This window comes from Ranitomeya imitator, chromosome 4 (genome assembly GCF_032444005.1).
Source record: "Ranitomeya imitator isolate aRanImi1 chromosome 4, aRanImi1.pri, whole genome shotgun sequence".
Classification (NCBI taxonomy): Eukaryota; Metazoa; Chordata; class Amphibia; order Anura; family Dendrobatidae; genus Ranitomeya; species Ranitomeya imitator.
Genome location: NC_091285.1, coordinates 267,217,955 through 267,236,146, shown reverse-complemented (window position 1 = coordinate 267,236,146; position 18,192 = coordinate 267,217,955).

Here is an 18,192-nt window from a genome sequence, read left to right as displayed (position 1 = left end):
CTCAACCCAAGTGGCAACCCAGTAGTCGGCATTACTTTGAATTCTGACAATCCGAGGGTCATGTTGCAGGTAGTGCAGCAAGAAGGCACTCATGTGTCTTGCGCATCCAGGAGGACCAAGTCCTTGTTGTCTTAGTGGTGGCGAGGTGAGAATCATGCTTCTTTCATCTGCCCTCTCCCCCAACCTCGCACAACAGAAATTTGATCAAGGTCTCCCTCATCTGATGAGTCTTCCATGCCCAGCACCAGTTTGTCCTCCACTTCTTCCTCACCTCCTGCACCTTCCTCAACAGTTTGGCTGCTGCCATGCGCCCTCGGTAATCCTTCTCCCCAACCTCCAATGCCAGCCGCCTTGGTGCTGCCAACCTTCTTGACCTTGGAGATATGATCGCTTCTGCATACAACTCCTCCTGTTCCTCCTCCTCCTCCTCTTGTTCCACCACCTGACTCCGAACACTGTGTAATGTGTGCTCCAGCATGTAAATCACCGGAATGGTCATGCTGATAATGGCATCGTCAGCACTAACCATCTTCGTCGCTATAACAAAACTGTGCAGAAGGTTGCATAGGTCCCTGATCTGAGTCCACTCCTGCAGCATGATTTGCCCCACCTCTTGATCTTGTTGGCCCAGGCTATATGTCATAACGTATTGCACCAGGGCTCATCAGTGCTGCCACATTTGCTGCAACATGTGCAGAGTTGAATTCCATTGTGTGGGCACATCGCATTTCAGCCGGTGAAATGGCAGGCCCAACGACTTCTTTAGAGATGCAAGTTGTCGAGCTGCGGGATGCGAACGGCGGAAGTGAGCACACAGCAACCGTGCCCTCTTCAGAAGCCCATCTAGTCCGGGATAGTGGGATAAAAATTGCTGGACAACCAGGTTCAAAACATGAGCCATACAAGGCACATGTGTGACATTGCCCCAGCGAAGGGCCGGACCCAGGTGTGCAGCATTGTTGCACACAGCCTTCCCTGGCTGCAGGTTGAGTGGAGACAACCATTGATGGAACTCAGTCTCCAGAGCTGGCCACAACTCCTCAGCTGTGTGACTCACATTTCCCAGACATTTCAATGTAAACACTGCCTGATGCCGTTGAGCCCTGGTGACAGCATAGTGAGGAGCTGTGCAGAATTCCTTCTGCCCCGTTACAATGTCGGTGGCATTACCAGACAGGCTTTGGGTGCAGGTGGAGGACCAAAAGGAGGTTGAGGAGGCAGAAGCAGTGGAGGAACTTCTAGATACAGAGGATCGATGAGCAACTCGTGGGGACGGCAAGACTCGGACACAGCCCCTTCTCCTGATGTCGTTGTAGTTACCCAGTGCCCAGTCACCGACATGTAACGCCCCTGTCCAAGTCTACTCGTCCAAGTGTCTGTGGTGAAATGCACCCTGTCACACACAGAGTTTCTCAAGGAAGCAGTGATATTGTGTGCGACATGCTGGTGTAATGCAGGCACAGCTTTCTTTGAGAAGTAGTGGCAACTGGGCATCTGGTACTTGAACACTGCGACAGACATAAGGTCTCGAAAATCCTCTGTGTCCACCAGGCAGAAAGGCAGCATTCCTGTAGCCAACAGCTTGCAGATGGAGAAATTCAACCTCTTAGCTTTGTCATGGCTAGGAGGAAATGGTCATTTACTTGTCCACATCTGAGGGACTGAGGGCTGGCTGCCATGCTTAGACGGAGTTGAGTAGGGTGTCCTCGGCAAACTGCTGGTCTGTGAGGAAGGTGCAGGCGGAGATGTTATGTTTCCTTGATCATAATGTGGTGTCGATGTCAGAGAGTGCTCAACACCAGCAGGTGTTTCCACTAGCAAATGTCCTGATGACCTGCCAATCACACTGGCTGTTGCCGGTAAAGAGGTGGAAGGTCTGCATCCAAAACCATGTGCAACTGCTGTCCCCACAGTTATAGAGGATGAAGAGGACGCGGATGCACTTGATGGGTCAGACGTTGGTTGACCCGGCCCACTAGGCCGCATTGTAGCACAGTGAGCTTCCCACTGCAACTTATGCCTCATATCCATGTGACGGTTCATGCATGAAGTACTCAAGCTAGTGATTTTTTGGCCTCTACTGAGATTTTGTTGACAAATCTTACAGACAACATGAGTTGGGTCATCCTTTGCAATGTCAAAAAATGCCCAGGCTATGCAAGGCTTAGAGCCCGTATGACCTGAAGAGCCACCACGACTTCTGGTCTGAGGCACAGTTGGGGTTGAGGATGCAGTTGTTGACGTGCTTCCAGTACTCCATCTCTGTCCAGGAAGGCACACCGTTACCTAGTCATCTGACTCGTCACTAGCATCCTCCTCCACCTCCTCTGCTGACTTCATGGACTGGCGGACTGGGGGTTGACAGTAAGTGGGGTCTACAAACTCATCATCATCATCCTGTGTGTTCTCACGCCTGTCGTCCTCAGAGCCAACCTCTTCCTGCACTGACCGAAAAGTCAAGTTTTCGTTCCAATCAGGTATCTCAGTCTCCTCATCATCTTCCTCATTGTCTCCACCAACAGGAGTAACAGTTTGGGAACGAGGGTTTACATTATGCTCAGAACCTTCTTCATCTGGGCCTGGATCCGACTCACAAAGATTCTGGGCATCAGTGCAGATAATTTCCTCGTCTGGATTCACAGAAGCTCTGGAGCTGACCTCTGATTCCCAGGCTATAATATGTGTAAACAGCTCTACATTCTCAACCATGTGTATTACCCCATGCTCAGACGGGCAGCTGGAGACTTGGGAACTGTGAGGAAGCAAGTGCGATTGGGGTGACAACTCTGAGGACTGGAGTAGTTGTGATGTTGAAGTTGACATGGAGAAGAGCCCACTTGAACGAGCACTTGATATCCGTTCAAGCACCTGCTGTTTTTGTGCCTTATCTGGAATTTTTGGCGATGCTTGTAGCGATGGTCGTAAGAAAGAGATCATATCAGATTGTCCACGAAAAGAAGTAGACATCTTACTTTGGCTGGAAGATGGTCTTTCTTCTGCAGATGTTACTGTTGCTTGACCACATACCCCACGGACTCAACCTTTTTTTCCCCTTTCCAACACACCTATTCCCCTTTCCACCAGCAGCAGGCCTTTTGCCACTCATTTTAGTGCTTAACTAATTGGCAACTCTGTATCTGTAGTTGTTGGCACAACAACCGATGGATGAAAACCGAGCAGAACTGAGTGGCCAAACTGTGGTACTAGGCCCAAAACTATTAACTGGGTTAGATGCAGTAAAAAGTGAGATACACAGGTGGTGTAGCTAGCTTCACAGGCGGGGTACTCAGATGACTATCAGACAATGCTATTAGCCCAAAAGGATTGGCTGAGCTAGATTACACCATATGCTGTGACAAACACTTGCACAGCACTGGCACAGACCTGCCTGGCAAACAGTGCTATGAACTGCTGTAACCTACCCTGTAAAGGGCTGATATTACAACTAGTCCCGACTCCTCCCGACTCCCTAAACCTATCTCTCTGACAATTCGCTCCAAAAAAACACTCTTAGTCTCTATAGCGCCCACAGCAGCAGCGGTGCTGTCTAACACTAAGCTGCAGCAGTGAGGAAATGGTGGCGACGGGGCAAATGGCTGATTCTTATAGGGCAAGGAGGACATGTGACACATGTGACATACACAGCCAATGACACTTGCTCTTGCTTGTGTGCATCACATGCACATTGCTGTGTGTGTGTGTGCACACTGCTGATAGGCTGAGAGACTGCAAATGCAAGAAAGAAAAATAAAAATGGAGATTGGTGTTATTTCAGCACAGATCTATCCTACGCCCCCCCCCCCCCCCGCCCGCTATACACTGAAACAGTCTTTTAACAATGATAAACAGTTTTAATGTGCAAATCAAGCAAGGCTTTTGCTGAACGAACAGTTATCGAAAAGAAACTTGAACAGCCGAATTTTAAGCAAATTGTTCGGGTTCGTGACTCGAACACCGCCCAAAACAGCTCGAATTTGAGATTGGCGAACAGTTCGACTCGAACACCGCTCATCTCTACTAATGAGGTATAACAAGCATATATCCATGCCAGTGCATGGGGCTTGCAAATTAAGCCCCAATAATATATTTAAGATGCATAGAAATACAACTGGAACGGTCTCACCTGATCCTGGTTGTTGATTGGACTTCCGGCATATATTCAAAGTACATCATATGGAGCTAAATGCACTAAGCTAGCGAGAAAAATGTCCATGTCATGAGTAGAAATCTTTAAGCTATTTCCAGAAGGGACTGACTCCCGACATGTTTCACCCCACCGAGACTCATCTGGGGATATGGCAGCCAGAACAAGAAGGCTCCACCATGCCAGTTATAAAGAAAGAGCCTCCCATAGGAAATATTCCATGATAGGGTCAATTTATATAAATATTTGCATAACAGAAAAACTGCACATGATGTTGGTCACCTGTTTACCAAATACCCAATGAGAATGCAATTCAATGTGCCAGATCACGTGACTGTAAAAACTCACTACATTGGTCATTCTAGTGGACCACAGGCACCGTGGATTACATGCCCAAATTTCGGCATGATTACCTTTTCTATTTCCTGTAGTGTGCCCGTACTTACAGTGAGTTTCGATATATCGATACCATATATAACAACCGCAACTCCTTTATTAGCAACCATAATGGGTCATGACCTCACTTCTCATATCCGGCAAGCAAAGAAAACACAACATAGTGGTTGTCATAGTGACCAATGGTGTATATCAGTTAGATTTCGACAGTCACTCCATGTGACTGCAAATTGTCGAATCCTAACAGTGTGCATTATGCACACTGTCATGATTCCTCTCTCTTTCCTGCTTGAGCAGTCATCTTATGACCACAAGCATGTGATTTGTATGCAGGCAGTAAAATGCTGACTAGTCTCTCATCTCCTTATCTCACTAAGATGTTGAGAGAATTAGGTAAAGTTGCTGGTCAGCACATGACTGCAAGTATGCAAATTGTAAGCTTACATATAGCTGACGACTTATTAAGCAGGCAGCAAGGTCAACATTCAACATTCTGTTGACTGTGTCCATGTTGCATATTGCCCATTGTCCAGATTTGACAATTTGCAGTCACAAAATTTAGTTGAAGGGTGGAAAACATCTTTAATGCTGATGTCCAACTCTAGAAGAAACAGAAAAAAATTCCAGTTTCTAATGTGAAGTCCACATTTTCTTCTACAGAATGTGGTATCTCTCTAATGTTTGTCTCTTGACATAAACCTTATTGAGTGTCACTGCCTGTATTCTCAAACATGGATTTGCATGCTTCTTTCTTGTTTTGTTGGTCCACTATTAAGTATGTTCTTGGTTTATCTCGATTCTTTTAGTGAAGCCCCCTGTTTTCAGACTCTTTACTTACTAAGACTGCTTAGTGCAGCTTTTATAGAATCAATGTTTTGTCTGAAGTAGATATACCAGTGGTCAGAATGCTAAGCTAAGTATAACCCCACTCTTACCACTGACTGACAGCTTCCTGTGTACACTGTCAGCAAGCTGCCAATCAGTCTTGGGGGCAGTGCTTCACAGATTAGTCTGACTGGTCTGCATGTGTGATGTAGTCCTCTAGTGATAATCTTCTGCTAAATAAAATACTGGTTATATTAAAACTACAGCACACAAGTAACACATCACTATAATCAACGTCTCCGTTTTTACATCATGTTGTTCTCAGATTAAATATCAAAAACCTGCAGAAAGGTTCCCTTAAAATGAAAAATGGTATAGATTGTAAAATTCTAGTTTATTTTAGTCCATGCTACGTATTTGGTCTTACAGTATTTCCCTACTGAGAAATGAAAAATCTCAAAACAAACATAAAAGTTTTGCAAAAACTACATGAAGCCAAAGGAAAAGCTAAGAGTGCTGACTGTATTAGAATCCATACATAGGAACATGACCTTAACCCCATGACATTTTTAGGGTAGTTTGGAAAATGTAAAAAAAAATAATGTTCTGTAACATAACAATATATTTTTTTTTAGAAAATTCTCAAATTATACTTAGATAATGTATAACAAGATAAAACAGGTAAAGCCAATGGTTGCCTCCAGAGATGTCAGCAATGGGTATAAAGATGGTAATATTGTAAATGGCACATTGTAGTTACAAATCCTGAAATTAAAGCCGGTGTAATTTATTAAATAAAGATGTCCAGGCACAAAAATCTTTCATGGAAATATTTTACTTTTTTACTTAAATAGTTACACCGAGAATGTAATTTATGTTTCATTTTAAATTTAACTCAGAATAGTAGGATTTATCATTAGTGGTCTCTCCTTTGGATTTTATAAGGAACCTTGGTAGCAATGCCTAACTATCCATCCTCCCTAATTGCTGAAAAAAGTTCTAACCTTCATGGTTTAACCTGCTAAATATGCTGGTCAATACTAAAAGTATCATTTAGCCGGGAGATCAATATAGTTTTACTTTTGACATTACAGAGTAAGCCCTGTGGTGTCATCAGCAGGGGTTTCCTGCCTGATTAAACAGCATCTGTTCTTAAGATAAATGGGACTGTGCCTAGCATTAACTTAGGAATATTATTTATGCACTTGTAGCAAACCATAGCGCAGTCACATGTAATTTATAAGTTAAATAAATTAGATTTAATAGATGACGTAAAAAAATAAATAAAATAAAACTCAATTTTAAATTAAGTCTGTTTTTATAAGTAACTATGTAAACTAATTTAAATACAACTAACCAACCAAATAATTGGTTGATAAACATCAAATGGGATCCGTGGGGTAACGTTTCTCCATGTGGAGAATGACATGTTAAAGGGAATCTGTCACCTCATTTTTTGCATATAAGCTGCAGCCACCGCCATTAGGGGCTTATCTATTGCATTCTGTAATGCTGTAGATAAGCCCACGATGTGACATGAAAGATAAGAAAAGCAAGTTAGATTATACTCACCCAGGGGCGGTTCGGTGTGGTCCAGGTCCGATAGGCGTCGCAGGTCCAGGTCCGGCGCCTCCCATCCTCATACGATGACGTCCTCTTCTTTTCTTCCTGCCGCGGCTCCTGCACAGGCGTACTGGTTTTCCCTGTTGAGGGCAGAGCAAAGTACTGCAGTGTGCAGGCACCAGGAAAGGTCAGAGAGGCCCAGCGCCCATGCACTGCAGTACTTTACTCTGCCCACAACAGGGAAAATCAGTACACCTGCGCAGGAGCCGCGGCAGAAGCAAGGAGGATGATGACATCATATGAAGATGGGAGGCGCCCATCGGACCGCACCGGGAACGCCCCTGGGTAAGTATAATCTAACTTGTTTTTCTTATCTTTCAGGTTATATCGGGGGCTTATCTACAGCATTACAGAATGCTGTAAGAGGAAGAGGACTAGAACTCTAGTGCCACCTGTTGGAAGTAGCAATCCTAAAAGTCAATGAAGACCCTTTAACCAGCCTTGTCACATGACTTAGGATACAAGTCAAAACCAGATTGTGGTCCAAATTTTTTCAGACTCATAGATTTGTATTGCAGATTTTAATCTGACAGAATAAAAGTGAACAGGTTTCTGCAATTTTTTAGGTATGATCGCTAACCATGAAAAAAATGGAAAGAACTCATACATGAAAAATGGAAATCTGAATGAGGTCTTAGGGTCCAGTTACAGAGGCCAATTGTGACTATTAAATGACCACTAATTGGCTACATAGAAGTCCATTGTCAAACTTCATACCATTGGATGTACATTCAACTTTAGGACCTCATGAATGAATAGAGGAGGCTCAGGAGCTAAACCTGCATTATACCAGGCAGATGCCGACTGCGATATACATCTGGCATCTTCCTGTAATATTGGCTGGTGCAGCTGAGCTATCAAGGCTGCTAACCCTTTAAAAACCTATCTCAATCTCTGAACAGGGGCTGATTGGTTGCCATGGCAGCTGCTGTGGCTTGCTGATGCTCAGCCAGAGAACGTGGTATCAGCTATATACTTCAATACCATTGGGATTGTAGGTTATAGTGCAAGTGAACATACGATTATAGGTTCAAGTCTCGCAAAGGGTCTAAAAATAAAGTTAGAAAAAATGTTTTAAAAAATGTAATGATTTTGGGATAGATACAGGTACATACATAAAATTCATGGAGCCCTAAAGCAATCCTATGCCCCCCCCACCCCCCCCAAAAAAAATATATATATATATATTTGGTGGGATTCCAGAACAAAACAGCATATCTCACAACTTTGCAGCTTTTCATAAAGTAATTTTCCTCCTACGGAAGCCCTAGATTCCCCTTTATTTCACCCATAAAGTATGATGCTAACAAAGGTACCCCATGAACACTACGAGGGGCGATCCAAAAGTAATGATAATCGGTTATTTCTATTGCGCACAGAAATTAAAATAAAATGTTTTCTTCTCTCTTAGGTACCCACTAGTCCAGGAAAAAAAAATTACTTAAATAGACCACGATTCCCGGGAGCTACATTCATTTGAATATGAACTGCCGAGGAGTGAACATCAAAATGGAAAAAAACGAGCTCAGAGCTGTCATCAAATACCTCTGCTTGAAAAAAATGACTACCAAAGACATACACAGCGACTTGGTGGAAACATTGGGGGACTCTTCTCCTCAATATTCCACAGTTGCACGCTGGGCCAAGGAATTTAAGCTGGGAAGAACATCGACGGAAAATGAACATCGTGAAGGACACCCATCCAAGTCCCTCAATGAAGAAAACGTGAAAAAAGTTGAAGAAGTTGTATTGGCAGATCGAAGAGTGACTATCAGGCATGTAGCTGAGGTCACAGGGATCTCATATGGCAGTATTCAAAGAATCCTTGCAAAAGAATTGCATATGAGAAAGGTCTCCGCGCGTTGGGTGCCAAAAATGTTAACCGACGAACAAAAGAAGAAACGAGTTGACATTTCAATAGCAAATCTCGAAAAGTTCCAAGCAGACAAGGAAAAATTTTTGTCACGTTTTTTGACCATGGACGAGACCTGGATCCACCACTTTGATCCCGAAACTAAACAACAATCGATGACATGGAAACGAGCCGACGAACTGATGCCGAAGAAATTCAAAGTGTCAAGCTCAGCAGGGAAGGTTATGGCATCCGTTTTTTGGGACGCTGAAGGAATTATTATGGTGGACTATTTGGAGAAGGGAGCCACTATTACGGGCTCCTACTACGCAGAACAAATAAGAAGATTGCGGGAGGCTATCAAGGAGAAAAGGCGTGGCAAACTGCGGGCTGGAGTGTTGTTTCACCAAGGTAACGCGCCGGCTCACAAAGCTGCTGTTGCCATGGCTACCATTCAAGAAGCGGGCTTTGAACTGGTGGAACACCCCCCCTATTCACCAGATCTAGCCCCCAGTGACTTCTTTCTCTTTCCTCGGCTCAAGGAACACCTCCGGGGCAAGAAATTTGACGACAATAGCGACGTGATAACCGCTGTTGGGGATTTTTTTGAGGGTCAAGATCAAGAATTTTTTTCGAAGGGAATTCTAAGTTTAGAAAAGAGATGGACTAAATGTATAGACTTGTTAGGAGACTATGTAGAAAAATAAATTTATTTTTTGACTATATTCACTGTGTTTAGTATTGATTATCATTACTTTTGGATCGCCCCTCGTATATGATACCCCCCCACAGTGAATTCCTCCATAGTGCCCTCCAAAAACACAGTATGATGACCCTATTGTCCCCTTACCCTCCAACTCCCTCGGCAAAGTATGGTGACCCTCACATAGCCCTCCATGCAGTATAATGGCATCTACAATTACTGACAAATAAACAAAAAAAACACCTCTCTCCTCACCCTGTTCCCCCAACACGCTGCTCTGTGCAGTGTGAATTCTGAGTCTACATATCATAGGCATGATGTAGTGATATTATTGTGCCTGCACTGCACAAATCCTCGGACTGCACAGACTGAATGGTGGATCATGGAGCCTTTGCATTACTTTTTCAACATTATCTTCAATGCTATCTGTGTCTTGAAGATGCTGCTGAATTTGTGATGATGGAGGAGGGAACCCAGTGCCAACCAGCTCCAGGTACCCTGACTCACAGCCCCCATAGCGGCTGCCACTATTGATGGCATGCCTCTGCTTCAGTGATGTCAGTGGGAAAAAAAATCACAAATTCACAATTACAAAAATAATTCACATGCTGCTAGTTTTAAATTCTGCATCACATGTCAAGTGGTAGAAATAAAGTGTACATGAGATTTCAAAAATCTCATTTATTTACTGGCATTTTATTTCACTATGGGGTTTTTTATGTGCAAAAATATGCATAGAAACCATATTGTTTGCAATCAGCAGCAGATTTTTTTGCGGAAATTTCTGCACCTGAAAATCACAAGAGTGTAAATTCACCCTTGGGAATTTTGCAGGGACTGACTTTGACAATGTAAATAACTACTATAGAAAATTTACCAGAAAAATTCTGTCTCAAAACAATATATGTATGCCCATTAACTGCTGTATATATCAATATGCATATATACAGGCAGTCCTCTACTAATGAATGTTCAACTTACCGTATATACTCGAGTATAAGCTGAGATTTTCAGCCCATTTTTTTAGGCTGAAAGTGCCCCTCTCGGCTTATACTTGAGTCATTGTCCCAGGGGATTGGTAAGGGAGGGGGACCTGCAGGAGTGGCGTCTGGCACATCATACTCACCTCCTCCTGTCACGGTCTCTGCACGTCTCTGCTTCTCGGATGGCCTCCAGCGCTGGCAGCTCTTCCTGTGTTTAGCTGTCACATGGTACCACTCGTTAAAGTAATGAATATGGATTCACCTCCACTCCTATAGGCGTGGAGCACATATTCATTATGCCATGTGACTGCAAAACACAGGAAGAAGCTGTTGACGTGCGCCGGAGACCAATGGAGAAGCAGGGGCGTGCAGAGACTGCGCCGGGAGGAGGGGAGTATGAGGGGGGAGTGTGAGCCATGCGATATCCACTTGGCCCTGTTCCACTGCCGAGCTCTGTCTTCCGCGTCCTCTGGCTGTGACGTTCAGGCAGAGTGCACGATGACGTGTTTAGTGCCTTAACAGTCACAGACAGAGGAACCAGAAGACAAGCAGCACACGTGGGTGGAATGGGGACAGGTGAATATTGCTAAGTGCCAGGGGTCTGAGACAGCGGCGACACCGGCACCTGGTGCCCAGCGACGAGAGATGAGTATGTCTTTTTTTTTTAATCGCAGCAGCAGCATAAGGAGCATATTATTCTATGGAGCATCTTATGTGGCCGTCATTAACCTTTGTGCTACATTATTTGGGGCATATTTTTTGTAAGAAGCATCTTTGTTAAGAAAGGCAATTCAGTACCACAATGGACATAGCGATCAGAGCACATACAGTGATCTGACAATAACCCAAAATCATAGAACGAGCTCTGAGACGTGGGAACTCTGCAGACCGCAATCCTTAATCCTCTCCAAACAACACCAGAGGCAGCCGTGGATTGCGCCTAACTCTGCCTATGCAACTCGGCACAGCCTGAGAAACTAACTAGCCTGAAGATAGAAAATAAGCCTACCTTGCCTCAGAGAAATACCCCAAAGGAAAAGGCAGCCCCCCACATATAATGACTGTGAGTTAAGATGAAAAGACAAACGTAGAGATGAAATAGATTCAGCAAAGTGAGGCCCGACTTTCTTAACAGAGCGAGGATAGAAAAGGTAACTTTGCGGTCTACACAAAACCCTAAAGAAAACCACGCAAAGGGGGCAAAAAGACCCTCCGTACCGAACTAACGGCACGGAGGTACACCCTTTGCGTCCCAGAGCTTCCAGCAACAAATTAGACAAGCTGGACAGAAAAAATAGCAAACAAACAGCAAAGAAGAACTAAGGCTACGTTCACATTAGCGTCGCGTCGCTGTTGTTTTTTGACGAAATCGGACGCACAGAAAATGCAACTTGTAGCGTTTTCTTGCGTCCGACGCTAGCGTCTAAAACGACGCACGTGTCGGAAAACGCGTGCAAAAAGACGCACGCGTCCCTTATGTTAAACATAGGGGCACGTCGCCGCTGCGTCGCCGCTGCGTCGCCGACGCAACAGCGACGCACATTAGCGTAACGCTAATGTGAACGTAGCCTTAGCTATGCAGAACAGCAGGCCACAGGAATGATCCAGGGAAAAGCAAGTCCAACACTGGAACATTGACAGGAAGCCAGGATCAAAGCATTAGGTGGAGTTAAGTAGAGAAGCACCTAACGACCTCACCAGATCACCTGAGGGAGGAAACTCAGAAGCCGCAGTACCACTTCCTCTCCACCAACAGAAGCTCACAGAGAGAATCAGCCGAAGTACCACTTGTGACCACAGGAGGGAGCTCTGCCACAGAATTCACAACAGTACCCCCCTTGAGGAGGGGTCACTGAACCCTCACCAGAGCCCCCAGGCCGACCAGGATGAGCCACATGAAAGGCACGAACAAGATCGGGAGCATGGACATCAGAGGCAAAAACCCAGGAATTATCTTCCTGAGCATAACCCTTCCATTTAACCAGATACTGGAGTTTCCGTCTAGAAACACGAGAATCCAAAATCTTCTCCACAATATACTCCAATTCCCCCTCCACCAAAACCGGGGCAGGAGGATCAACAGATGGAACCATAGGTGCCACGTATCTCCGCAACAATGACCTATGGAATACGTTATGTATGGAAAAAGAATCTGGAAGGGTCAGACGAAAAGACACAGGATTAAGAACCTCAGAAATCCTATACGGACCAATGAAACGAGGTTTAAACTTAGGAGAGGAAACCTTCATAGGAATATGACGAGAAGATAACCAAACCAGATCCCCAACACGAAGTCGGGGACCCACACGGCGTCTGCGATTAGCGAAACGTTGAGCCTTCTCCTGGGACAAGGTCAAATTGTCCACTACATGAGTCCAAATCTGCTGCAACCTGTCCACCACAGTATCCACACCAGGACAGTCCGAAGACTCAACCTGTCCTGAAGAGAAACGAGGATGGAACCCAGAATTGCAGAAAAATGGCAAAACCAAGGTAGCCGAGCTGGCCCGATTATTAAGGGCGAACTCAGCCAAAGGCAAAAAGGACACCCAGTCATCCTGATCGGCAGAAACAAAGCATCTCAGATATGTTTCCAAGGTCTGATTGGTTCGTTCGGTCTGGCCATTAGTCTGAGGATGGAAAGCCGAGGAAAAAGACAAGTCAATGCCCATCCTACCACAAAAGGCTCGCCAAAACCTTGAAACAAACTGGGAACCTCTGTCAGAAACGATATTCTCTGGAATGCCATGTAAACGAACCACATGCTGGAAGAACAATGGCACCAAATCAGAGGAGGAAGGCAATTTAGACAAGGGTACCAGATGGACCATCTTAGAAAAGCGATCACAGACCACCCAAATGACTGACATCTTTTGAGAAACGGGAAGATCAGAAATAAAATCCATAGAGATATGTGTCCAAGGCCTCTTCGGGACCGGCAAGGGCAAAAGCAACCCACTGGCACGAGTACAGCAGGGCTTAGCCCGAGCACAAATCCCACAGGACTGCACAAAAGCACGCACATCCCGCGACAGAGACGGCCACCAAAAGGATCTAGCCACTAACTCTCTGGTACCAAAGATTCCAGGATGACCAGCCAACACCGAACAATGAACCTCAGAGATAACTTTATTGGTCCACCTATCAGGGACAAACAGTCTCTCCGCTGGACAACGATCAGGTTTATTAGCCTGAAATTTTTGCAGCACCCGCCGCAAATCAGGGGAGATGGCAGACACAATTACTGCTTCCTTGACGATACCCGCCGGCTCAGACAAACCCGGAGAGTCGGGCACAAAACTCCTAGACAGAGCATCCGCCTTCACATTATTAGAGCCCGGAAGGTACGAAATCACAAAGTCAAAACGGGCAAAAAACAGCGACCAACGAGCCTGTCTAGCATTCAACCGCTTAGCAGACTCAAGATAAGTCAAGTTCTTATGATCAGTCAATACCACCACGCGATGCTTAGCTCCTTCAAGCCAATGACGCCACTCCTCGAATGCCCACTTCATGGCCAGCAACTCTCGGTTGCCCACATCATAATTTCGCTCAGCAGGCGAAAACTTCCTGGAAAAAAAAGCGCATGGTTTCATCACTGAGCAATCAGAACCTCTCTGCGACAAAACAGCCCCTGCTCCAATCTCAGAAGCATCAACCTCGACCTGGAACGGAAGAGAAACATCTGGTTGACACAACACAGGGGCAGAAGAAAAACGATGCTTCAACTCCTGAAAAGCTTCCACAGCAGCAGAAGACCAATTGACCAAATCAGCACCCTTCTTGGTCAAATCGGTCAATGGTTTGGCAATACTAGAAAAATTGCAGATGAAGCGACGATAAAAATTAGCAAAGCCCAGGAACTTTTGCAGACTTTTCAGAGATGTCGGCTGAGTCCAATCATGGATGGCTTGGACCTTAACAGAATCCATCTCGATAGTAGAAGGGGAAAAGATGAACCCCAAAAATGAAACCTTCTGCACACCAAAGAGACACTTTGATCCCTTCACAAACAAAGAATTCGCACGCAGGACCTGAAAAACTGTTCTGACCTGCTTCACATGAGACTCCCAATCATCCGAGAAGATCAAAATGTCATCCAAGTACACAATCAGGAATTTATCCAGGTACTCTCGGAAAATGTCATGCATAAAGGACTGAAACACTGATGGAGCATTGGCAAGTCCGAACGGCATCACTAGATACTCAAAATGACCCTCGGGCGTATTAAATGCAGTTTTCCATTCATCTCCTCGCCTGATTCGCACCAGATTATACGCACCACGAAGATCTATCTTGGTGAACCAACTAGCCCCCTTAATCCGAGCAAACAAATCAGATAACAATGGCAAGGGGTACTGAAATTTAACCGTGATCTTATTTAGAAGGCGGTAATCTATACAAGGTCTCAGCGAACCATCCTTCTTGGCTACAAAAAAGAACCCTAATGGTGACGATGACGGGCGAATATGCCCCTTCTCCAGGGATTCCTTCACATAACTGCGCATAGCGGCGTGCTCAGGCACGGATAAATTAAACAGTCGACCTTTTGGGAATTTACTACCAGGAATCAAATTGATAGCAAATCACAATCCCTATGCGGAGGTAGGGCATCGGACTTGGGCTCATCAAATTCATCCCGGTAATCAGACAAGAACTCTGGAACCTCAGAAGGGGTGGATGACGAAATTGACAGAAATGGAACATCACCATGTACCCCCTGACAACCCCAGCTGGACACCGACATGGATTTCCAATCTAATACTGGATTATGGGCTTGTAGCCATGGCAACCCCAACACGACCACATCATGCAGATTATGCAACACCAGAAAGCGAATAACCTCCTGATGTGCAGGAGCCATGCACATGGTCAGCTGGGTCCAGTATTGAGGCTTATTCTTGGCCAAAGGCGTGGCATCAATTCCTCTCAATGGAATAGGACACTGCAAGGGCTCTAAGAGAAACCCACAAAGCTTAGCATACTCCAAGTCCATCAAATTCAGGGCAGCGATTGAATCCACAAATGCCATGACAGAATACGATGACAAAGAACAGATCAAGGTAACGGACAGAAGAAATTTTGACTGTACCGTACCAATGGTGGCAGACCTAGCGAACCGCTTAGTGCGCTTAGGACAATCAGAGATAGCATGAGTGGAATCACCACAGTAGAAACACAGCCCATTCAGATGTCTGTGTTCTTGCCGTTCAACTCTGGTCAAAGTCCTATCGCACTGCATAGGCTCAGGTTTAAGCTCAGGTAATACCGCAAAATGGTGCACAGATTTACGCTCATGCAAGCGTCGACCGATCTGAATAGCCAAAGACATAGACTCATTCAAACCAGCAGGCATAGGAAATCCCACCATGACATCCTTAAGGGCTTCAGAGAGACCCTTTCTGAACATAGCTGCCAGCGCAGATTCATTCCATTGAGTGAGCACGGACCACTTTCTAAATTTCTGACAATATACCTCTATCTCATCCTGACCCTGACAAAGAGCCAGCAAATTTTTCTCTTCCTGATCCACTGAATTAGGTTCATCGTACAGCAATCCGAGCGCCAGGAAAAACGCATCGATATTACTCAATGCAGGATCTCCTGGCGCAAGAGAAAATGCCCAGTCCTGAGGGTCGCCACGCCAAAAAGAAATAACAATCAAAACCTGTTGAACTGGATCACCAGAGGAGCGAGGTTTCAAGGCCAGAAATAATTTACAATTATTTTTGAAACTCAGAAACTTAGTTCTATCTCCAAAAAACAAATCAGGAATAGGAATTCTTGGTTCTAACATAGATTTCTGATCAATAGTGTCTTGAATCTTTTGTACTCTTGCCGAGAGCTGATCCACAAATGAAGACAGACTTCTAATGTCCATCGCTACACCTGTGTACTGAACCACCCAAATGTCTAGGGGAAAAAAAAGGCCAAACACAGTGCAAAGAAAAAAAAATGGTCTCAGAACTTCTTTTTTCCCTCTATTGAGAATCATTAGTACTTTTGGCTTCCTGTAATGTTATGAAAGGCAATTCAGTACCACAATGGACATAGCGGTCAGAGCACATACAGTGATCTGACAATAACCCAAAATCATAGAATGAGCTCTGAGACGTGGGAACTCTGCAGACCGCAATCCCTAATACTCTCCAAACAACACTAGAGGCAGCCGTGGATTGCGCCTAACTCTGCCTATACAACTCGGCACAGCCTAAGAAACTAACTAGCCTGAAGATAGAAAATAAGCCTACCTTGCCTCAGAGAAATACCCCAAAGGAAAAGGCAGCCCCCCACATATAATGACTGTGAGTTAAGATGAAAAGACAAACGTAGAGATGAAATAGATTCAGCAAAGTGAGGCCCGACTTTCTTAACAGAGCGAGGATAGAAAAGGTAACTTTGCGGTCTACACAAAACCCTAAAGAAAACCACGCAAAGGGGGCAAAAAGACCCTCCGTACCGAACTAACGGCACGGAGGTACACCCTTTGCGTCCCAGAGCTTCCAGCAACAAATTAGACAAGCTGGACAGAAAAAATAGCAAACAAATAGCAAAGAAGAACTTAGCTATGCAGAACAGCAGGCCACAGGAATGATCCAGGGAAAAGCAAGTCCAACACTGGAACATTGACAGGAAGCCAGGATCAAAGCATTAGGTAGAGTTAAGTAGAGAAGCACCTAACGACCTCAGCAGATCACCTGAGGGAGGAAACTCAGAAGCCGCAGTACCACTTCCCTCCACCAACAGAAGCTCACAGAGAGAATCAGCCGAAGTACCACTTGTGACCACAGGAGGGAGCTCTGCCACAGAATTCACAACACATCTTATGGGGCTCATCATGAACTTTATGGAGCATTATATGGGGTGTATAGAGCATCTTATGGGGCTCCTGATTCAATATGGATATTCACAAACACTTAACCTACTGATTTCTCAATTAATTTTACTTTTAATGGTATCTATTTTTATTTTTGAAATTTACCAGTTGCTGCTGCATTTCCCACCCTAGGCTTATACTCGAGTCATTAAGTTTTCCCAGTTTTTTTGTGGCAAAATTAGGGGTCTCGGCTTATACTCGAGTATATGCAGTACCTATAACTCATAGTTACGAATGTAAGACAAAAAAACTACTAGTCACCCAATCGATCACTTTTCCAGCTTCCCCGGTCCTATACTTTCTCATGCCATTCACCGCATCTTCAGTCTCTTCGCTGTCATAAGGTCACGGTGTAGGTCTTGAATTCACAACTTCACAACCTTACAACACGCAGTGGCCACTGAGGTGTGAATGCAGGCAGGAGTTCTTTCCTATAGTAAAGAGGCTGGAAATGCAGCGCACAATGGCAAAAAAAGAGGACTGGATGGTGCGTAGCAGTGCACAATGACAGGTCAGTGATGGAGTCAGTGTTATTTTTTTTTTTTACCGGCCCTGTTATTATTTATTTAACCATTCATTCCATGGTGCTGTAGATGAGAAAGGATTACATACAAAACAGAAATATATTACAGTAAACAAACTAACAGTGACAGATGTATGGTCTTACAGTCTGCAATCCAACTTACATACAAATTTGGGATAAGAACAAACCTACAAGAAACAAAATGAGCAAAAACCCTGCTGAAACTACATAAGTAAAACACTGAAAGTGCATTTAAATAACTCAGG